Source organism: Anabrus simplex, chromosome 1, assembly GCF_040414725.1.
Source record: "Anabrus simplex isolate iqAnaSimp1 chromosome 1, ASM4041472v1, whole genome shotgun sequence".
Lineage (NCBI taxonomy): Eukaryota > Metazoa > Arthropoda > Insecta > Orthoptera > Tettigoniidae > Anabrus > Anabrus simplex.
The window spans coordinates 1340498683-1340522031 of NC_090265.1; the positions used below are offsets into that span (position 1 = coordinate 1340498683).

General features: G+C 39.8%; 1 protein-coding gene across 1 annotated transcript in view; it reads right to left on the reverse strand.

Moving 5' to 3' along the window:
- Positions 1 to 23349, reverse strand: part of LOC136878762 (leukocyte elastase inhibitor-like) — a 106138-nt gene that overhangs the window by 73018 nt on the left and 9771 nt on the right. The window lies entirely within an intron of this gene.

Sequence of the window (23349 nt, forward strand, 5' to 3'; positions counted from 1 at the left end):
ACCACTGGCCTCATGGTTGGTGTTTGAGGGACCATTCCCCAGCTTCTCATGGACTTCTTGAGAAGATTTGGACAATTGCAACAGGCACATTAAAGGTGTTGAAAGCCATCTTTAGAAATTATACCTATAGACCTTAACAACCAGCTTGAAGTTGTTTCATTTAACTTGAAAATAAAGGAACTTAAGTAAGACACAGATAGGTCTTATGGTGATGATGGGATAAGAAAGGGCTAGGATTGGGAAGGTAGCAGCTATGGCCTTAATTAAGGTACAACCCCAGCATTTGCCTGGTGTGAAAATGGGAAACCATGGAAAATCATCTTCAGGGCTGCCAACAGTGGGGTTCAAACCCATTATCTCCTGAATACAAGCTCACAGCTCTGCGACCCTAACCGCATGGCCAATTCACTCGGTAAAGCCATTTCTTTTCACCAGAGCATGACTTAATGGAATGTTATGGTAAACAAGCCAGCTGGTACAATGCCAGTGACAGCGTATTGCACAATATTGCCTCCTAGATTGACCAGTGAGGAGAGAAGAAGCACATGAGGAGTACTTTATTGTATTATATTATATTACATTCACGAACCTACTATGCTGCCGTAGCAGGCAGAGAGGTGGAACTCCAAGATGGCGCGTCCTAGGTGGCGGATAGGTGGGTCCTCACCGGCTTACCAGTGGACTTAAGTGAAATAAAATAGCTCTTGCGGACCAAACATACAACATCGTACCTCTACAGTTAATAACCATAGTTGTAATTCAGAGTTCACTCCAACTAAGGTTCAGTACCTTCGACAGTCAATTACAAAAAGGTCTTTTAGCAAACCAATTTCACCATCTTGTCTGAACAGCTAACAGGAGAAGGCTACTTCGGATTCGGTGGGTAGCCAAAAAGACAGCAATGAGTCTGCGTGTTTGGGATCAAATAAATATAGCATTCAACATAAACAAATTAATTATACAACCTGTGACAATAAAGTTTGGTGAATGAAGTCAGGACAGTCGATCCGGCAACACTGGCGACACACAACGCTGCACCTGCGTAGCAGCAGGTTTTGACCACCTGCTTCCAACATTGTTCAGTTGAGCATCGTGTGTGTGCCGTGTAAGACCTGTTTGACACAGTGTGTGTTTAGTGCATTGATTCTGAATTGCAAACAGGAACATGAACAACCAAAAGATCAGTGTACAGTTTTGTTTTAAGCTTGGCAAGACACCGAAAGAAACACATGCAATGCTGGTACGCGTTTAAGCAGATCAAGCACTGTTCTTGAAGTGTGTGTACGAGTGGTTCACCCGTTTTCGAGGAGGCCGGGAAAGTGTTTCTGACAATACCCGTAGTGGAAGATCAGCGACCGCCGTCAGTGACAAAAACATTGAGAAGGTGAGGATATTAATCATGAATGATCGGCGATTAACTGTGCGCATGATAGCGGATGAACTGCAGATTAACCATGAATCCGTGTGACAAATTGTTATTCAGAAGTTAGGGAAGAGGAAAATGTTTTCTCGTCTTGTGCCACATCACTTGACTGACGATCAGAAGCAGGCACGTTTAGAGGCTTCACAGGATTTTGTTGAAACGGTAGATGCAATACCAAATTTCTTGAACTGTATTGTCACTGAGGATGAAACCTGGTGTCTCAGGTACGACCCTGAAATTAAACTGCAAAGCATGGAATGGCGTTCTCTGGGATCCCCTAGTCGGAAAAAGGTCAGAGCCAAAAAGTCACGTATCAAAATGATGCTCATCACCTTTTTCGATAGTCAAGGCATTATCCACAAGGATTTCTACCTGAGGGAACGACGTTGAATGCTGTACGGTACCTCGAAATTTTGACCCGTTTCATGAAACGTCTACGCAGGGTATGACTCCAGTACGCACAACAAGGTTCATGTTTTTGTTTTTTGTCCATGACAACTAGGGCCGGAACTAGGAGATTTGTCAGGGGGGGCAAAGATGATCTCCCCCCCCATCCCCTCCCTACCCCTCCCCTTACCACTAAAATATAATACCACCGGAAGCTATTTTGTAGATGCAGCAGTTGAAATTACACACCATATGTATACTATTAAGTTTTATTTATGAAAAACACTTATATTTATACACTTAAACATATTAATACATACATTACACTAATAGTGAAAAACACTTATACATGACTAATACAAATAATTTGTTTATAGTGTAACTCAATTGTAACTACGCAAAAATTTATTATGTATTGTACCTCAAAATCGAATTCTTCGAGTCTTCTTAGCTGCAAATGTACTGATGATGTCAAAGTTGATAAGGGATGCTTGTTTGTGTTCAATTGATATTATACTTTGATTAGAGATTCTCTCCTGTCCCATTGTACTTCTCATGTAGTTTTTGATGGTTCTAAGTTTGCTAAAATTTCGTTCTCCAGATGACACTGTAACTGGCAATGCGAGAAACATTCTCAGTGCGGCAGTAATGTTAGGGTAACCTTCCTCTAGTTTATTTTTATAAATAAGACTTAACAGTTTTCTTGATATGGCTTCCTTTAAATTTTCATCAACTGATAAAGCGTGGTGCTTGAAACTTTCTATTTCAGATTTGAATTCTTCATTGTTGAGAATCAGCAGTGCAAATATTTGCCAATTTTTCTGCTTACATTTTTAGATCTTTTGTTTGCATTTCTTTAATTCGAACTCCATTCAAAAATCCAAACTTGCTGTTTATGTTGTCCAAAGCCTTAAACCTGTCACCGAGTTCCATAATCATCTGGTCAATAACCTCCAACATAGATACTTGGTACACATTCTGAGTACTTTTCGGAACTTCATCGCCACACAACTCATCAGACATTGTTTTCCTTTTTCTTTGTTTTTTTTTTTCTGAGAACTCAGATGGTAGATCACTCATGCTGGCTAAGAATTTACCCTCAGTAATGGCCTTAGATGGAGCAAACTCTCTGCAAGACTTCAAGAGTGTTAAAAGGCCTTGAAGGTTCTGGGCAGCCAAAACTACTGTTACATCTTTTCTTTGCAAAAACTCATTGACATGATTGATCTTTTTGAAGAAAGCATGCCAAAAACATGTGAAAACGTTGAAATGTCAAGTTTCCCAATATTTTTCAAAAGGGAGCTGGCCTCACTCTTGGTTTGAGATGTTGAAAGATCATGGTTTTTAAGATTCTCTAGAGCCTGCACAACTTTACCGTAATGTTTATACACAGCTTCGACCGCATCTAATCTTGCAGACCATCTTGTATTGCTTTCAGGTTTCAATGTCAGTGGCACATATTTTCGCAGAACTTCCCAGCATGAAGTTGAAGCCGCAAAGAAAGAATACATACTGTTCAAAGTTCCGAAAAAATTCTTAGCCTCAATAGTAGCACTGGCCGCATTAGTACAAACTAAATTGAGGATGTGAGCAGCACATGGGACAAAATATGCTAGCTCGTTCTTGTGAAATATTCTGGACTGAACTCCTTTATACTTCCCGGCCATATTTGCCCCATTGTCATAGGATTGGCCTCTACAGTTCTCTTAGTCCATCTTTGTCTAATTTTTTAGGATTTCTTGGCTGAGACATTCACCTGTTTTGTCACTAACTGGGAAAAAAATCAATAAAACTTTCTTCTACCTCCGATGTATTTGTTTTGACGTAACAAACTACTTGAGTCGTTTGCTGACTTGGCTGATATCTGGAGTGCATGCCGCTCAATATGTTGTAGAAGAGGGACATTGTAATGCAATATAAGTTCTTCTGCGTTCAAGAACTTTCCACTGGATGGGTTGCTATAATCACAGTCTTCTTTAGATCCTCGGAATGGACTCCCTTGCTTTGCTAGGAATAGAATAGCATCGATAATGCAGCGCAATACCGCCTTCCAGTGAGACTCTTCTTGATGGATCTGGTTTTGAAGTTCTGCATCAATACCTCCCTTTCCTAAACAAGATTCTAAAGCTTTCCACGAACAAAAGCAAGGTTTGTGATTGGATGAATTTTCATGTTGCAATTTTTCACTGAGTTTTCTCCAATTAGTAAGTCCTTTTTCTTTAGCTATGGAAGGCACTTGATTTGATGCTAAGTGTGAAAACAGCCTGCAGGGAACACAATATAGAGCTTTCTTACTTTCATTATAGCCTAACCATGATCTCTTTACTTTTCCTCCATTTTTGAGAGCTTTATAAAACTAGTCTTTGGTTAAGTTACGTCCTTCTCTGCTGCTATTACTTAAATGTGGCTCAATCAGATTTTTCAAAGCTCATTTTTATTATGTAACACCTTTCAGAATCCAAAAAACTCTGTGGCCATGAACCAGGATCCCTAAAATCAAAGGAAAACGTTTCTTGAAGACCAGTTGTAGGGTCCGGACAAGATACACTGAAGAAAATGGAAATTGTGACACCCAGAAGAAGTGGTGCTACATTGCTGCAATTGAATGTGCAGGATGAGTGTTCGGTTGTGCTTCGATGTTTACACTCTCAGGCCCCTCTGACCGCAAGTTTGGACAACAATCAATACAGGATGTGCCCACCACGAGCTGGAATACATTGATGAATTCGTCAAGGCATGGAGTCAGTAAGGCCCTGGATCGCTTCCTGAGGAATTGTGGCCCATGCTTGCTGCACTGCACTGCACGGGTCAGTTGTTCCAGAGTTGTGGGTGGCTGAGCACGGTTGGCCAGTTGTCGACCCATCATGACCCACACATGCTCAATAGGACTGAGGTCCGGGGATCTGGCGGACCATTCTAAGGTTGTGATGTCATGGAGAGCTTCTCTGGAGATGCGTGCAGTGTGAACCCGGGCATTATCCTGCTGAAACATCCCATTAGCAATGTTCGCCATCATAGGGACAACCACTGGATTGAGTACCCTATCAACGTACTGTCGAGCAGTCATAGTGCCCTCAACAAGCACTAATTGTGATTTCACACTAAAGCCAATAGCTCCCCAGACCATAATGCTTGGTGTTGGCCCTGTGTGCCTCTCGACAATAAGATCTGGGCGGCCCCTCTCCCCGGTACGTCGGCGCACACGATTCTGGCGATCACTGCGGGCAAGACAGAAGCGCGATTCATCACTAAAGATGACCCTATGCCATTCGTCGACCCACGTTGATCTTTCTCGACACCAGGCCAGCCTTACACGTCACTGTTGTGGGGTCAATGGAAAACCTTCTTCAGAGACACGGGCTCGTAAGCCAGCTGCACGCAGGCGAATACTAACTGTTTGTTGTGTAACGTGGGGTGCCACAGCTGCTCGAATTTGCACTGCTGTTGCAGGGGGTTCCATCCAGGCCATTAGAATGATGCGGCGATCCTCTCTCACAGTTGTCTGTCGCGCTGGACCTGTGCCAGGTCTACGAGTGTAGGTACCTTCATTTGACCACTGCTGCCATACACGTTGTACCGTAGATGCCTGTCGGCCAACACGTGCAGCGACAGTCCTTTGCGATAATCCAGGCTCACACAGCTCAATTATCCGTGCCCTCTCAAAGGACGACAGTTGTTGAGAGCGAGCTCTTCTCTGTCGTCGAGGCATGATTGACGGGGAACACTTCACTGCACAGACTGCAAGTCAACTACACTACACCAGAGTCCGTATACTGGAGTTGATTCCTCCACGACCAATCACGTGGGGAGACCTGTAGCAACGTCCGACTCGTTGGCTGAACGGTCAGCGTACTAGCCTTCGGTTCAAAGGGTCCCGGGTTCGATTCCCGGCCGGGTCGGGGATTTTAACCTTAATTGGTTAATTCCAATGGCACAGGGGCTGGGTGTATGTGTTGTCTTCATCATCATTTCATCCTCATCACAACGCGCAGGTCACCTACAGGTGTCAAATAGAAAGACCTGCATCTGGCGAGCCGAACCCGTCCTGGCATATCCCGGCACTAAAAGACATACGACATTTCATTACCTGTAGCAACAATCCAATGGGTCTGAAACTTTGATTGTTTACATACCTACATGGCATTGTTCCATATCTTGAAAATCAACACAAACGACCAATACCTTCATGGTGTTGCAATTTCCATTTTTTTAAGTGTAATAATTCATCTTCATTCGCTTCACCAGTAGGACTGAGTTTCTTGCAAAGTTCAGCATGTTGCGTGCCTTCCTCTCCAGCTTCAATGTCGTCTAAAATATTGAAAGCCGGGATTAAAATTCAATCAGTAATATGGTATATTACAAAATGAAGTATTAAAAAAATGTCGTAAAGTTCGATAAGGAGACATGGACTCGTAAGCCAGCTGCACGCAGGCGAATACCAACTGTTTGTTGTGTAACGTGGGGTGACACAGCTGCTCGAATTTGCACTGCTGTTGCAGGGGGTTCCATCCAGGCCATTAGAATGATGCGGCGATCCTCTCTCACAGTTGTCTGTCGCGCTGGACCTGTGCCAGGTCTACGAGTGTGAGTACCTTCATTTGACCACTGCTGCCACACACGTTGTACCGTAGATGCCTGTCGGCCAACACGTGCAGCGACAGTCCTTTGCGATAATCCAGGCTCACACAGCTCAATTATCCGTGCCCTCTCAAAGGACGACAGTTGTTGATAGCGTGCTCTTCTCTGTCGTTGAGGCATGATTGACGGGGAACACTTCACTGCACAGACTGCAAGTCAACTACGTTACACCAGAGTCCGTATACTGGAGTTGATTCCTCCACGACCAATCACGTGGGGAGACCTGTAGCAACAATCCAATGGGTCTGAAACTTTGATTGTTTACATACCTACATGGCATCGTTCCATATCTTGAAAATCAACACAAACGACCAATGCCTTCATGGTGTTGCAATTTCCATTTTCTTAAGTGTAATAATTCATCTTCATTTGCTTCACCAATAGGACTGAGTTTCTTGCAAAGTTCAGCATGTTGCGTGCCTTCCTCTCCAGCTTCAATGTCGTCTAAAATATTGAAAGCCGGGATTAAAATTCAATCAGTAATATGGTATATTACAAAATGAAGTATTAAAAAAATGTCGTAAAGTTCGATAAGGCACAATTAATTCGTCTCTTCCCTAATGTGCTATAATTTAGTTACTGAAATAAAAATTAACATTTATTACCTGATTTTTCTTTTGATCCTTCATTTTCATTAACATTAGGCTTTTTAAAAATGCTTCTAATTTTGGTGTTTGTAACAGCACATCGCTTTCTTCCTTCTTTCAAGTTTTCAATATGCGGCTCCACTGAGTTGTTTTCTGTCATCCGTTATTGGAAACTGATAAAAATGCACCTCAGAGTGTACTAAACAATTCCGTTTTCCAAACGCTGATAAACGGTGACACGAATAACTAACCAACACTCCGAACACTAATAACAAAATACTAAATGCAAATAAAGTAAAACAACTGTCGGTGTCAACACACGCAGACAACAGTGTACGCAGGCTACATGTGTAGCCGTCGATAACGACAATGATGACTGCAGGTGTCTGTTTAGCTTACTGTTTACTGGAAGAGGAGGGGAGCTTGGGGTGAAAGGGGAGAAAGGGGGGGTGAGACAGACGAGATACTCGCGCATCACGTCAAGGTCAGACTGTTTTCGAGTCTCCGACCCCGGTGCTGAGCGCTCAGGCTGTTAATTATTCATATCAGTAGTAGGCGTAACAGTATAAGATTCACTCCAGACCCATGAATTACGTTAATTCTTGTGACGTGTCTTATAATGAAGAAATTAACTTGGTATACAGTGTCTGTGTAATGAAGTTGTTGAATTGGGCAACAAAATGAAATAAAATTAAACAATATTAACTGTGGTATTATTTTGAAAAATTAAATAAATTATTATTTTAATAAACTTTTCAAATGTTGCCGCCCCCTGAAATCTGCCGCCTGGGGCACATGCTCCCCCTGCCCAGCCCTAGTTCTGGGCCTGATGACAACGCTCACCCACACACAGCCAATATCTTCAAACAGTTCATGGCAAAGAAGGGGGTGGTGCAACTTGAACATCCCCCATACTCGCCAGATCTCAATCCTCCAGACTCCTTCCTATTCCCACGAGTCAAACGTGCTTAATTAAAGGAAAGAGATTTGATGGTATTCCTGACATCCAATGAAACGTGACGAGGCTTTTGAACACCATCCCAAAGGAAGCCTTCTTGTAAAGTTTCCATGAAACCAACCAACCAACCAACCAACCAACCAACCAACCAACCAACCAACCAACCAACCAACCAACCAACCAACCAACCAACCAACCAACCAACCAACCAACCAACCAACCAACCAACCAACCAACCAACCAACCAACCAACCAACCAACCAACCAACCAACCAACCAACCAACCAACCAACCAACCAACCAACCAACCAACCAACCAACCAACCAACCAACCAACCAACCAACCAACCAACCAACCAACCAACCAACCAACCAACCAACCAACCAACCAACCAACCAACCAACCAACCAACCAACCAACCAACCAACCAACCAACCAACCAACCAACCAACCAACCAACCAACCAACCAACCAACCAACCAACCAACCAACCAACCAACCAACCAACCAACCAACCAACCAACCAACCAACCAACCAACCAACCAACCAACCAACCAACCAACCAACCAACCAACCAACCAACCAACCAACCAACCAACCAACCAACCAACCAACCAACCAACCAACCAACCAACCAACCAACCAACCAACCAACCAACCAACCAACCAACCAACCAACCAACCAACCAACCAACCAACCAACCAACCAACCAACCAACCAACCAACCAACCAACCAACCAACCAACCAACCAACCAACCAACCAACCAACCAACCAACCAACCAACCAACCAACCAACCAACCAACCAACCAACCAACCAACCAACCAACCAACCAACCAACCAACCAACCAACCAACCAACCAACCAACCAACCAACCAACCAACCAACCAACCAACCAACCAACCAACCAACCAACCAACCAACCAACCAACCAACCAACCAACCAACCAACCAACCAACCAACCAACCAACCAACCAACCAACCAACCAACCAACCAACCAACCAACCAACCAACCAACCAACCAACCAACCAACCAACCAACCAACCAACCAACCAACCAACCAACCAACCAACCAACCAACCAACCAACCAACCAACCAACCAACCAACCAACCAACCAACCAACCAACCAACCAACCAACCAACCAACCAACCAACCAACCAACCAACCAACCAACCAACCAACCAACCAACCAACCAACCAACCAACCAACCAACCAACCAACCAACCAACCAACCAACCAACCAACCAACCAACCAACCAACCAACCAACCAACCAACCAACCAACCAACCAACCAACCAACCAACCAACCAACCAACCAACCAACCAACCAACCAACCAACCAACCAACCAACCAACCAACCAACCAACCAACCAACCAACCAACCAACCAACCAACCAACCAACCAACCAACCAACCAACCAACCAACCAACCAACCAACCAACCAACCAACCAACCAACCAACCAACCAACCAACCAACCAACCAACCAACCAACCAACCAACCAACCAACCAACCAACCAACCAACCAACCAACCAACCAACCAACCAACCAACCAACCAACCAACCAACCAACCAACCAACCAACCAACCAACCAACCAACCAACCAACCAACCAACCAACCAACCAACCAACCAACCAACCAACCAACCAACCAACCAACCAACCAACCAACCAACCAACCAACCAACCAACCAACCAACCAACCAATCCTGATCTGCATTTAGGGCAGTCGCCCAGGTGGCAGATTCCCTATCTGCTGCTTCCCTAGCCCTTTCCTAAATGATTGCAAAGAAATTGGAAAGTTATTCCAATCCCTAACTCCCCTTCCTATAAACAAATATTTGCCCCAATTTGTCCTCTTGAATTCCAACTTTATCTTCATACTGGGATCTTTCCTACTTTTAAAGACACCATCCAAACTTATTCGTCTACTGATGTCCTCCCACGCCATCTCTCCACTGACAGCTCGGAACATACCACTTATTGCAGATTATAAATTTCATTTTTTGTCTGTATTGAAGATCTACTTGTGATACAAATTCTTATAATTTTGTTAATTACCACCTATTCAATACAATAAAAATGTAATAAAAACTTACATATTTATTAAGTTGTTGATATGGTACATGTTTCGCTCCTTTTTCGTGTGCATCATCAGCCAATTATTATTTACTTAAGGTTATATAAGATCATTAATCTATTCTATTGGATTAAGGTTATGCTTGTAAACCTGATTGACAAATCTTATAATATTTTACATGTCATATAACAATAAAATTATGTCTGTAAGTTAAAACATATTTGTCTAAAATCTATCTAAGTCTAACATTTTGACGAAACTCATCTGGTGAACATCCTTTAAAATTATTTTAAAAAACCTTTTGAGATCTGGCTAATTTGTAATGATTCAATGTTGCTTGATTTGTATGATTGTCGTTGAAACTTCGTTAACTATATTAACAATTTTCTACGGTTGATAATTGCCTATGTTATGAACATTTTACTTGTTCTCGATGTTGCTAGAGTAACATTTGCACAAAATGTATTGGCATTAATTTTATTTTGTCAATACGAGTATACTGTTCATGAACAAACTTGTTGGTGAATAAACACTTTCTAAAGTGATGTGGAAGAGTGTACTGTATATCGGATCCAGGGTATGTACAAATCTTTTCCTTCGTACGTGATCATCTGAAACATGCATCGTGTCTGCCTCAGTCACTGACTGTCGGAACTAATGAATGCGAATAGCACAATGCATACCCATAAGCAGCGGTGTGAACACTGCACACGCCATCAAATGAACCCGTTCAATGTCGTCATACCAATAAAATATTTAGCACTTAAATATTTTCACACGACGTGCACCACAAGGGTCATGTACACTGTCCAGTACCTGGATAGGCACCACTACGATACCCACTTTCACCGCTGCATTGTCCCTATTCATCAGACATCGTTGCTGTGTCTGGATGTTTTGTCTTCCAATGCTGACATCGTTGCTGTGTCTGGATGTTTTGTCTTCCAATGCTTTAACATCATGCTTGTAGTTTTGTTGTAACTTAACTCAACCTTGTATACGTTACACACCACTTTATTGGAGATATTTTTGACACGTTCAAAATGCTCCCACACTACCGACCTCTTCTGAGATGACATCTTGTCTGCCTCAGTCACTGACTGTTTGAACTAATGAATGCATATAGCACAATGCATACCCATAAGCAGTGGTGTGAACACTCCACACGCCATCAAATGAACCTGTTCACTGTCGCCGTACCAACTTGGGAGAATTATAACATTGTCCAATATTCACTAGCAGGCATAGGTCAATGTTCTGTAATATATTTCATGTCAATGTGTCCAAACTCAGGGAAGTATGTAATATCTGCATTGAATAGTTAAATTATGTTCCTAATCCTCACTCACTATCTCAAGATACCAAAGGGCGATATAATGAAGGAACCCAACTCAATATTGAATAATAATAATAATAATAATAATAATAATAATAATAATAATAATAATAATAATAATAATAAATGTAACTGTGTGACAAACATACGAAACGAATGGCATTTCGAAACAAATATGTTACTGTCTTACACTCGTGTGTTTCACTTTATGGTCATTTTTTAGCTGGTGTGTTAGTACTTAATGATTGGAGTATTTATTCCGACTGCTCGACAACAGGTCCTATATTGTATGAGGGTTGATCAACAAAGACTAAGACTGATTTTTTCCTGTAGCCTCCGTGATAGTTTCGTATCTATCTATCTATCTATCTATCTATCTATCTATGTATATATAAAATAACTTGTCCTGACTGACTGACTGACTGACTCATCGCCGAGCCAAAACTACTGGACATAAAGAAATGAAATTTTGGGGATACATTCATATTAATATGTAGGTGCTCGCTAAGGGAGGATTTTCTGATATTCCGTCGCTAAGGGGGTGAAAATGGGGGTGAATTTTTAAAATGAGAATATCTATATCTTAAAATATCTCAAAAACGGAAGATGTTAGAGACATGAAAATTGAAATTTGGAATCTCCTTTGAAAATAAAGTAACACGTATTTTTGCGTTTTTGGATAATCCGAAGAATAGGGGGTGAACAGAAGTGAAAAACGGGGTGAATTTAAGAAAAGACTATATCTGCAGATTGTCTCAGACACGTAGCATATTGCAGATTTTAAAACTGGTATTTGGAATTTCCTATAAAAATAAAGAAATATAAATATTTTTTCGGAAAATCCAGTTAAGGGGAACTGAAAAAGGGCGTGAAATTTTAAATTAGCGTATCTACAATATATCGCAGAAACTTAACATGTTGCAGACTTGAACGTTGGTATTTGGAATCTCCTTTAAAAATAAGGAAACACGCGTTCTTTGGTTTTCGGGGAAAACCCTTAACGGGGGGGGGGGAGGTGAAATAATTGAAATATAAGTTGAATTATTTGTATGAGAATGTATATATACACCAAAAAATCTAAAGGTGTTACAAACGTGAAAACTGGTATTTGGAATCTCCTTTCAAAATAAAGAAACACACATTTGGTGGGGGAATCATATTGGTACGGGGAGGGGGATGAAAACGGAGATGAATTCCTTTTACGAGGATACATATATCTCAAAAACTGAAGATGTTATAGTCGTGATGATTGGTATTTGGAAGCTCTTGAAACGGGTACTGTTGTTTTTGGAAAATTCACTTGAATGGGGAGTGTGAAAGGAAGTAAAAAAATTGAATTCTTTTTCAGGAGAAACTTATATCTCAAAACTGAAGGTTACAGACGTGGGAATTTGTATTTGGAATCTCCTTTAAGAATAAAGAAACGCGCATATTTTGGGTGGGGCGAAACCAACTTAACGGGCGGGGGTGGAGTGAAAAAGGAGTTGAATTCTTTTCATGAGGATACTTCTATCTCAAAAACTGAAGATGTTACAGACATGAAAATGTATATTTGGAATTTTCTTTCAAAGTAAAGAAACGCGTAATCTTTTGTCTTTGAAAATCCACTTAAGGGAGGGGAGGGGGGTGAATTAATTGAAAAATTAGTTGAATTCTTTGTGTGAGGATACTTATATCTCAAAAACTAAATATATTAAAGACGTGAAAATTAGTATTTGGAATCTCTTTTAACAATGAAGAAACACGTACTTTAGGGGAGGGGGGAACCAACTTAACAGGTAGGAAGGGTGGTATTTGGAAGCTCTTGAAACGGGTACTGTTGTTTTTGGAAAATTCACTTGAATGGGGAGTGTGAAAGGAAGTAAAAAATTGAATTCTTTTTCAGGAGAAACTTATATCTCAAAACTGAAGGTTACAGACGTGGGAATTTGTATTTGGAATCTCCTTTAAAAATAAAGAAACACGCATTTTGAAGGGGTGAGAAATCACCTTGGGGGCGGAGGCGGTGAAAAAGAAGTTTAATTCCTTTTTATGAGGATACATATATCTCAAAACTGATAATCGGCATTTGGAAGTTCCTATATAAATAAAGAAACAAGTTTTTTTTGTTTTCGGAAAATTCACTTAAGGGAGGAGGGCGAAAGGAAGTGAAAAATGTAATTCTTTTTATGAAGATACTTATATCTAAAAAACTTAAGGTTACACACGTAAACATTTGTATTTTTAATCACCTGAAAAAATAAAGAAACACGCATTTTTGGAGGTTGGGGTGGGGGTAAGGGGAGAAGTCAACTTAACGGGCTTGGATGAAAAAGGAGTTGAATTCTTTTTAAGAGGATACTTATATCTCAAAAAGTGAACATGTTAGAGGCTTGAACATTTTGTATTTGGAATCTTCAAAGAAACACGTGTTCTTTTGTCTTTGGAAAATCCACTTAAGAGGCTCAAAAACTAAATATATTAAAGGCGTGAAAATTAGTATTTGGAATCTCTTTTAAAAACGAAGAAACGCGTACTTTTTGGGGAGGGGGGAACCAACTTAACAGGTAGGAAGGGGGTGAAAATGGAGTTGAATTACTTTTTTTTTTTTTGTTATGGGCTTTACGTCGCACCGACACAGATAGGTCTTATGGCGACGATGGGATAGGAAAGGCCTAGGAGTTGGAAGGAAGCGGCCGTGGCCTTAATTAAGGTACAGCCCCAGCATTTGCCTGGTGTGAAAATGGGAAACGACGGAAAACCATCTTCAGGGCTGCCGATAGTGGGACTCGAACCTACTATCTCCCGAATACTGGATACTGGCCGCACTTAAGCGACTGCAGCTATCGAGCTCGGTTTGAATTACTTTTGTGAGTATATTTATATATAAAAAACTGAAGATGTTATAGACATGATAATTAGTATTTGGAATCTCCTTTAAAAATGAAGAAACACGGATTTGTTTTTTCGGAAAATCGACGTAAGGGGTGTCGGGTTGAAAATAAGTAAGTAAGTAAGTAAGTAAGTAAGTAAGTAAGTAAGTAAGTAAGTAAGTAAGTAAGTAAGTAAGTAAGGAGTTGAAATATGTTTATGAAGATACTTTATCTTAAAAACTGAAAATATTACATACGTGAAAGTTGGTATTTTGAATTTCCTTTCAAAAAAAAAAAAACACGTATTTTTTCGGAAAGTACACTTAAGGCGGAGAGGGGTGGAAAGAAGTGAAGAAGGAGAAGTTGAATTATTCGTATGAGTATACATTTTTCACAAAAACTGAAGGTGTTACAGACGTACAGACATGAAAACTGGTATTTGGAATCTCCTTTAAAAGTAATGAAACACGTAATTTTTTGGTTTTCGGAAAATCCAGTTCCGGGGCTGAAAAGAATTGGAAAAGCGGGTGAATTTTTAAAACGAGTACCGGTATATCAACATTATAGGTCAGAAACTTCACATGTTAGAGACAAGAAACTTGGTTTTTGGAAGGTCCTTCAAAAATACAGGAACCTGTTGGTTTTTGTTTTCGGAGATGGCACTTGACAGGGAATGAAAAGAAGTGAAAAACAGTTGAATTGTTTTTATGAGGATACTTAGAAACTGAAGATGTTACAGGCGAGAAAATTGGGATTTGGAATCTCTTTTAAAAATACAGAAACATGTATTTTTGTTTTCGTAAAATACACTTAGATCAGGTGGGGGAAGGACTGATCAAGGGGTTGAATTCTTTTTAATGGGGAAACTTATGTATATCTCAAAAACTGAAGGTGGTACAGATGTGGGAATGGGTATTTGGAATCTCCTTTAAAAATAAAGAAACATGTATTTATTTTTTCGACTTGAGAGAAGACTGCTTCTCACATGTACAGTTCTATGTTCCATTGTCGTCTTAGCCCCAAAAGGTAATACCACAAGCACGGTTTACAAAGAATTTCTAGGGTAAATGAAACTCAATTTTTGGGTGAGTTTTTATACTTTAGAATTTTTCAGATAATGTCTTAGTACAATGCCGAGGAACGACAATTTGGTTCAAATTACGAAATCCACGCGAGCGAAGCCGCGGGTAATTGCCAGTATAAAATAACTTGGACTGACTGACTGACTGACTGACTCATCATCGCCGAGCCAAAACTACTGGACATAAAGAAATGAAATTTTGAGGATACATTCATATTAACATGTAGGTGCTCGCTAAGGGAGGATTTTTGGATATTCCTTCGCTGAGGGGGTGAAAATGGGGGTGAATTTTTAAAAAAGATATCTATATCTCAAAAACTTTAAAGTTTACAGATATAAAAATTGGTATTTGGAGTCTCCTTTAAAAATAAAGAAACATGTATTTTTGGTTTTCGGAAAATCTCATTAAGGGGGGGGGGGTGAAAAAGGGGGAAAAGGAGTTGAACACCTTTTATGAGGAGACTTATATCTCAAAAACTGAAGATGTTACAGGCATGAAAATTGGAATCTCCTTTTAAAAATAAAGTAACACGTATTTTTGTGTTTTTGGATAATCCGATGAATAGGGGGTGAACAGGAGTGACAAACGGGGTGAATTTTTAAAAATACTATATCTGCAATTTATCTCAGACACGTAACATATTACAGGTTTGAAAACTGGTATTTGGAATTTCCTATAAATGTAAAGGAACATAAATATTTTTTTCGGAGAATCCGCTTGTGGGGAACTGAAAAAGGGGGTGAATTTTTAAAATTAGCGTATCTACAGTATATCTCAAAAACCTAACAAGTTGCAGACATGAAAATTGGTATTTGGAATTTCCCTTAAATATAAGGAAACACGTATCCTTTAGTTTTTGGAAAATCCCTTAACGATGGTGGGGGTGAAAGAACTAAAAAATCAGTCGAATTATTTGTATGAGCATGTATATATACGAAAAAATCTGAAGATGTTACAAACGTGAAAACTGGTATTTGGAATCTCCTTTAAAAATAAAGAAACACGCATTTGGTGGGGGAATCATATTGGTACGGGGGGGGGGGGATGGAAACGGACATGAATTTATTTTACGAAGATACATATATCTCAAAAACTGAAGATGTTACAGTCGTGATAATTGGTATTTGGAAGCTCTTTTAAAGAAACGGTACTGTCTGTTTTTGAAAAATTCAATTGAGAGGGGAATGTGAAAGGAAATTTAAAAAAATGAATTCTTTTTCTGGAGAAACTTATATCTCAAAACTGAACGTTACAGACGTTTAAAAATAAAGAAACACGCTTTTTTGGGTGGGGAAATCAACTTACCCGGGGGGGGGGGGTGAAAAAGGAATTTAATTCATTTCATGAGGATACTTACATCTAAAAAACTGAAGATGTTACAGACATGAAAATTTGTACTTGAAATTTTCTTTCAAAGTAAAGAAACACGAAATCTTTTTTCTTTGGATAATCCACTTAAGGGTGTTGAATTTATTGAAAAATTGGTTGAATACTTTGTACGAGGATGCTTATATCTCAAAAACTAAATATGTTAGAGACAAATAAATAATAATAATAATAATAATAATAATAATAATAATAATAATAATAATAAAATAATAATAATAATAATAATAATAATAATAATAATAATAATAATAATAATAATAATAATATATCTGAAATGAATACGAACTGCAGTGCCTTAGGTAGTAAGTTATTGGCACAAGATAAATTAATGCTATTGTACTGTACTACTGTAATACCATGATATAGGCCCATAATAATAATAATAATAATAATAATAATAACAATAATAATAATAATAATAATCGTATGGCCTCAGCTACCGGGTGCAGACATTTCGATTTGACGCCATCTGGCTGTCTGCTCGTCAATTTCGACGTTCCGCTTTACTCTAGGTCCGCTAGATGGCAGACAGAGTAAACCGGATCTCTCTTGGGCGTCTATGGCTGAGATTTAATTAATTTTGTCGGGTAAATACCAAATGTATCACCAGAGATCTTTTACATGCCGACATTGTACGACATGGAGCCCTTCAAAAATCCGACTACCTCTGCCGGGTTTGAACCCGCTATCTTGGGATTCGGAGGCCGACACTCTACCACGGATCCACAGAGGTCCCTAATTACTTAGCATACAAATTAGAAGACTTATGGTTTAGATGCTAGGTATAGAACCTCCTCTCCTTTGCTGCATTTCTGCAGGCGAACTCTTCCACCAGGGAATCTACGTCTAATTTTCATTTTCGCGTTCCGTCCACTTCATTGCTGTTCACACTCAGTGCAGACAATCGTTCCTGCATTATTGAGTCTTTTTTGAGTTTTTCTTTGTCTTAACGAATTTCAATTTTGAGAAAGACCTTTCTGCCGTACCTACTGTCACCGGAAGGGTTAGGAATAATTTCAATGCCACCGAAACATCCAGAACATAATCATGCGATTCTCAATTATTATTAAATCTGCTGAGAATTTCACTGAGGCACTTCGCAGAAGGCAAATTTATTTCTTAAGAACGTTCGAACTGACGAGGTAAGTCGGTAGACAAGTCATCTGGATATTCTTCCGAAAGACGCAGCCTAGTGCAGTTAAAAGAAAGTCATTACTTTATTCTGCAAGAATAGCAGGTAGTAAACACTCGAATTTGTGGAGGACTGCTGATAAACTTGTAAATCTCATTCTCAGCTGGCTAAGCAAACTACCGTATCAAAGTTTTCATTAAACAGATAAAAAATAAAAACATAAAGAATAGAAATGTTAAAATATAGCTCTGGATCAAGTCGTTCATCTTGACAATTCACCAATTCAGGAAGGACAACTACCCTAACTAGGTTCTGCTCTGAATGATTAAGCTTCATGGCTATATGAACTGTCATGTGCCCGACTGTTAAGAAATACTGATTTCCCTCACGCAGTGCTATAGTAACTAACTTCACAGTACTTTTGTTATACGCATTTTGTTTTTTCTTTGTATATGACAATTAACTGCTCCATGGATAAATGGTTAGCGTGCTGACCTTTGGTCACAAGGGCTTCTGGTTCGATTCCCGGCAGGGTAGGGAATTTTAACCATGACCGGTTAATTTCGTTGGCACGGAGGCTGGGTGTATGTGTCGTCTTTATCATCAATTCATCCTCATCATGACGCGCGGGTCGCCTACGGGTGTCAAATCAAAAGACCTGCAGCTGGCGATCCGAACATGTCCTCGGACACTCCCGGCAGTAAAAGGCATACGCCCTTTCAACTGCAATAAATGATTAATTCATCAAAAAATTTCTAAACTTTCACATTGTGCTTCCTCGAAAATAGACGGTCCGCTCGCCACGAGTCCGCCTTAATTTTAGCTTCTTCAATCACTTTATCAAAAGAGTTCCTTAATGTAGAAAGTGAGTTTATTGCTCCATCCCGAAAATTTGAAGCATTGTGAAGGTTTTCATCGGGTGACTGCAGAGTCTTAAATTCAATCTTAGTGGGCTCTCAGCATTTTGTAGTCTACTGAATAACTGTATGGAGGACAAATTTACACGTTTCCAACTGCAAATTTAAGTGAAGGGCCTCAGTTTTGTTCATCCGATTTCTTACACGTGAAGCGTTCATTATGTCCTTGTTGCAATAAGGACATACAATGCAGACGAGCACAAGGAAGGAAGACGTTTCTTAAGAAAATAGATTTGCTCACTTCGAACATTGATATAGGAATTAGAAAAATGTTTTTGAAGACTTTCGTCTAGGGTGTGGCATTGTACGGAAGTGAAACTTGGGCGATAACTAGCTTAGAAAGATAATAGCTTTCGAAATGTGGTGTTCCAGAAGAATTCTGAAGGTGAGATTGGTAAATGGAATCACGAATGAAGAGATACTGAATCGAATAGATGACAGGAGAACGATTTGGCAAAATTTGACCAGAAGAAGAGACAGGACGATAGAACATATCTTAAGACACCCAGGACTTGTTCAGTTAGTTTTTGAGGGAAGTGTAGATGGTAAGAACTGCAAGGGTAGACTAAGGTATGAATATGACAAACAGACTAGAGTTTTACTCGCACCATTTCTAGCGATAGATTTGTGTACGGGGTTGAGGAGTAAGGAGGGAGCTCTCCCGGTTCCGGTAATACGGCCAACTGAATGGAAATGAAATCTGAATTGATAATATGATCGATCGATATGAATTTTCTAAACCTTTATTATCTTAAGCCAACAACTGTGTCACACACACATTATATAATATTAAATAACATTTCTCGACGCGAATCTTGTTCCTAGCAAGAATTCTATAGTTTGGCTTTGCTGTGTAAACAATAACAGTACTAGTATGTAAAGTGTACGCCAGAAGTCGCACAGCGATGCATAAGCGATTCATAGTTCGTGTTTCAAAGGTTGCCAATACGAATCTCGAAGATTTCCGAGGTCGACCGATTCAGCACTAGGGTGCCCATCTATCACTAAAAAGTGTGCGAGTAATAGATATAGAAGTTACGTAGAAATGAAAAGGTTAGCTCAGGATAGGGTGGCATGGAGAATCGCGATAAACCAGACTATGGACTGATGACCCAAACAACAACAACAACAACAACAACAACAACAACGAACTGCTGATAGTGCATCGTGAGCAGATGATCGTCTTGTTAGACAGTCTCGCTGTAGTGTTGGGGCTTTTCCTTATCGTCAAGAAGTTCGCGCCTTATAACACTCGGAACTCGACGCAGTTCTAAAATGATGAGGAATCTTAGCAGCATCTTTTAAGTGGCACAGTGAACATAATGAGCAGATTTCTAGAGTCGTTTAACTCTTCTTATAGGCTTCTCATCACACCCTGTCTTATTGACGTTGCTTCGTCTTCATTCACCATTCCGTGAACACCTACGTCTGAACTGTCAGAAATCCTAGAAAATATCCTTCTATTTCAATTGCGCTGGAATACAATTCTGTACCTGAGAGCTACGCTAACGTAAGTCCATTTTTTCCCGAAACTGAGAAAACCCTGAAAACAAGGTTCGATGGACTTTTGGATTAGAACTAAATTAGATTACGTCCAAAAGTTCGTTTAATAAGGGAGTAGGAAAACTTAAAATGCTGTAAGTCCTAACGCATCTTGGAGCTAAATAAACGCAAGTCACCCTACTACAAAATAGTTCTAAGTATTTTTTAGGGATCTATAAGCGTAAGTCCAAATGCGTTGTATTAGCTCTAAGCGAACAATCAAGTAATCGGTTCAAGTCCTTGTTTTGGGACACAATGTGAATATTTTACTCTTGACAAAGGCATTGTTAGTGTTTCTTTTAAAGACCGAGACTGTGAAGTGCAATGAAGGTGATATATTTCACAATATCTTCAATGGCATAGTTGCAAGAAAGAAAGGATGCGTTTGGGACCCTATTTTACAAAACAAACTTCATGGAAGAATTTCAGTCTGTTGATATCAGGGGAAATATTCGGAACCTGGTATATTTACCATTGCATATGCAACTGAGACAAAGCATGAAAAATCAGTTGGTTGAAATATAAAGCTGCATTTACATACACTAGCGAAACTCCCTCGGGCGAAACTTACTCGCTTCGAATGAAATTTCGCACTAGCCAAAACAGAGCGCAATTCAGAGCGAAAAATAGCGCGAGTAGGGCGAGCCGCCTTCGACAAGCCTGAAAGCTTCAGTTCTGGTTTTGCAGCCAACATGGAAACTTTTTTTGTCCCTCCAGCCACTACAATATTTCATCATAGTGTCATAAAAGTGTCAAAGTTGAAATAAATTCCAGTTTTTGTAAGAAATTGAAGTGTTGCGTTTTTCGTGCCAGTCAGTGTAAGTTCTTCACAATGACCCAAGAATGCTTCAAAATAGGTACCGGTAGGTTCAAAAAAGTAATGAAATGACAATTTTGCATTATAAACCAACAGTAATTGCTTACCTGATCCAGTGACTATGCTCTTATTTTCTTTCGATCTTTCGCTTCGATATGATCCCAGTAGCGTTTTCATCTTTCCCTTTCACTGCAGAAATAGGAAAGATTAGTTGAGAACTAATTTCCTTTCACACATCTTCTCTTTTATTGCGATTGCAATAGTTTTTGTTTTTCGGATTCCACATAAAATCTCGATTTTTGTAGAGCTCGATGAGCTGCAAGCATTCTTGATTCATCCCTCGCGCAACTATGGGGACTACGTTTACACTGAGCGAAATTCGATGAGCGAAACCGTTTGATCCGCGGACAAAAACCGACTGAGTTCCGGCTCGCAGCGAGGGTCTTCACCCCGCAATTACTCAGGGGTGAGGAAGCGTCTACACTAGGCTCAATTCCCTTGCGCTTAGTGTAAACACAGCTTAAGGATTTAATTACTCTTCTGCAATGGATCCCAGAGAATTATCCTTCCTACTACAGAAATCTATCTCATGAAGATGAGGCTGAAAATCATGTTTGAGGAGTTCTGTTCATCACAATGAAAATGAAAATCCACAGCCTGTTCCCATTTTCAACTGGTTCAGGAATGGAATGAATGAAGCCCCCCGCCATCTAGCGGCGAGGATACGAACTGTGTCGGCTGCCGAAGTCTGTCACACTCGTCTGGGGGAATGATTAAGAACTAAAAGATGAAATGAAATATTGGAGAGAGATACTGGAATGAAAGAATACAGGGAAAACCGGAGTGCCCGGAGAAAAACCTGCCCCACCTCCGCTTTGTCCAGCACAAAACTCACATGGAGCGACCGGGATTTGAACTACGGAACCCAGTGGTGAGAGACCACGGAGGCACCTGTTCATCACAATGTTAAACATTATTAAGTATCAATGCTTGGATGTGGTTATTCCAGATTGAATTTACTTAATATTTTCGTAATACTTTTAAGTCCGGTGTATCGAAATAAAATTAGAGCTATATAAACGCAAGTCCACTGTCATGTAATATTTATGGCAATAAAACAATAATAATAATAAACCATTTTAAGTGTAAATTATATTAAAGAATGTTTTCAGTGATCAAAATGAGATAAAATACTGCATGTCAAGAACTATGATGAACATTCCTTGCCGAAGTCACAATGCAGCAAAAATGCTCTACAAGTGATGTTTTTCCTTTATAATTACTTTCCGTTGGTTTAGCTCTCAGGTATAGAATTTATATCAGAATTTTCAACCACATAACGAAAAATTAAACTTAATTGGTAATGTTTCGACACGCTTTCAGTGGTGTCTAATATGGGAGAATTCAAGCAGGATTCGTTGACATCTGAAATTATTTCTTTTTCAATCTGTGATAACATGCCAGTTAATTCATTCTGTATTTCTGGGCCTAAATAAGTTGCTTTTATTTTTTATTCCTTACATATTAAGCAGAATAAAACTGGATCGTACCTCCTTAAAAGTTCAATGATGCCAAGAATATTTCCACTACGGTTCTCGCCAAATTTCTCCCGATGACCTCTAAATGACATGTTACAAGCCCTTGAGGCAGTATCCGTCGCCGAGTCCGACGGAAAAATCAACCCTGGACGGTAAACGAATTTAATAATAATAATAATAATAATAATAATAATAATAATAATAATAATAATAATAATAATAATAATAATAATAAACACCTGTACCTTTGTTCGACTAAATCAAACTTCTCTCCTGAATATTATCTTCAGAATCGTCATAATGTTCGGGACGTTCTCACGGGAAGTATCACTATTTTTTTTAAACTTGAACAGTTGAGAGAGCAAATCAATAAAGGCGTATGGCCTCCGGAGAGAACTGGTGCAGGTCTTCTTCTAGTATATGGCCTCTAGGCGACCTATGAGGTTGGGACTTTACCTAAATTGATTTCCAGTGTTGAAGGTGGCACACCAGGGTGTGAAATCCGAAAGAAATGGTGGGGGGAGAAGAAACATAGGGCTTAATTACTAGTGTTTACTTCAGGCAATGACCGGCAGGGGAGGGGGTATAAAAGTCCCCTGTATGTAAATTACTCCCTCCCCCAGAAAAATGTACATTTTAAATCCTTTTGTTTGA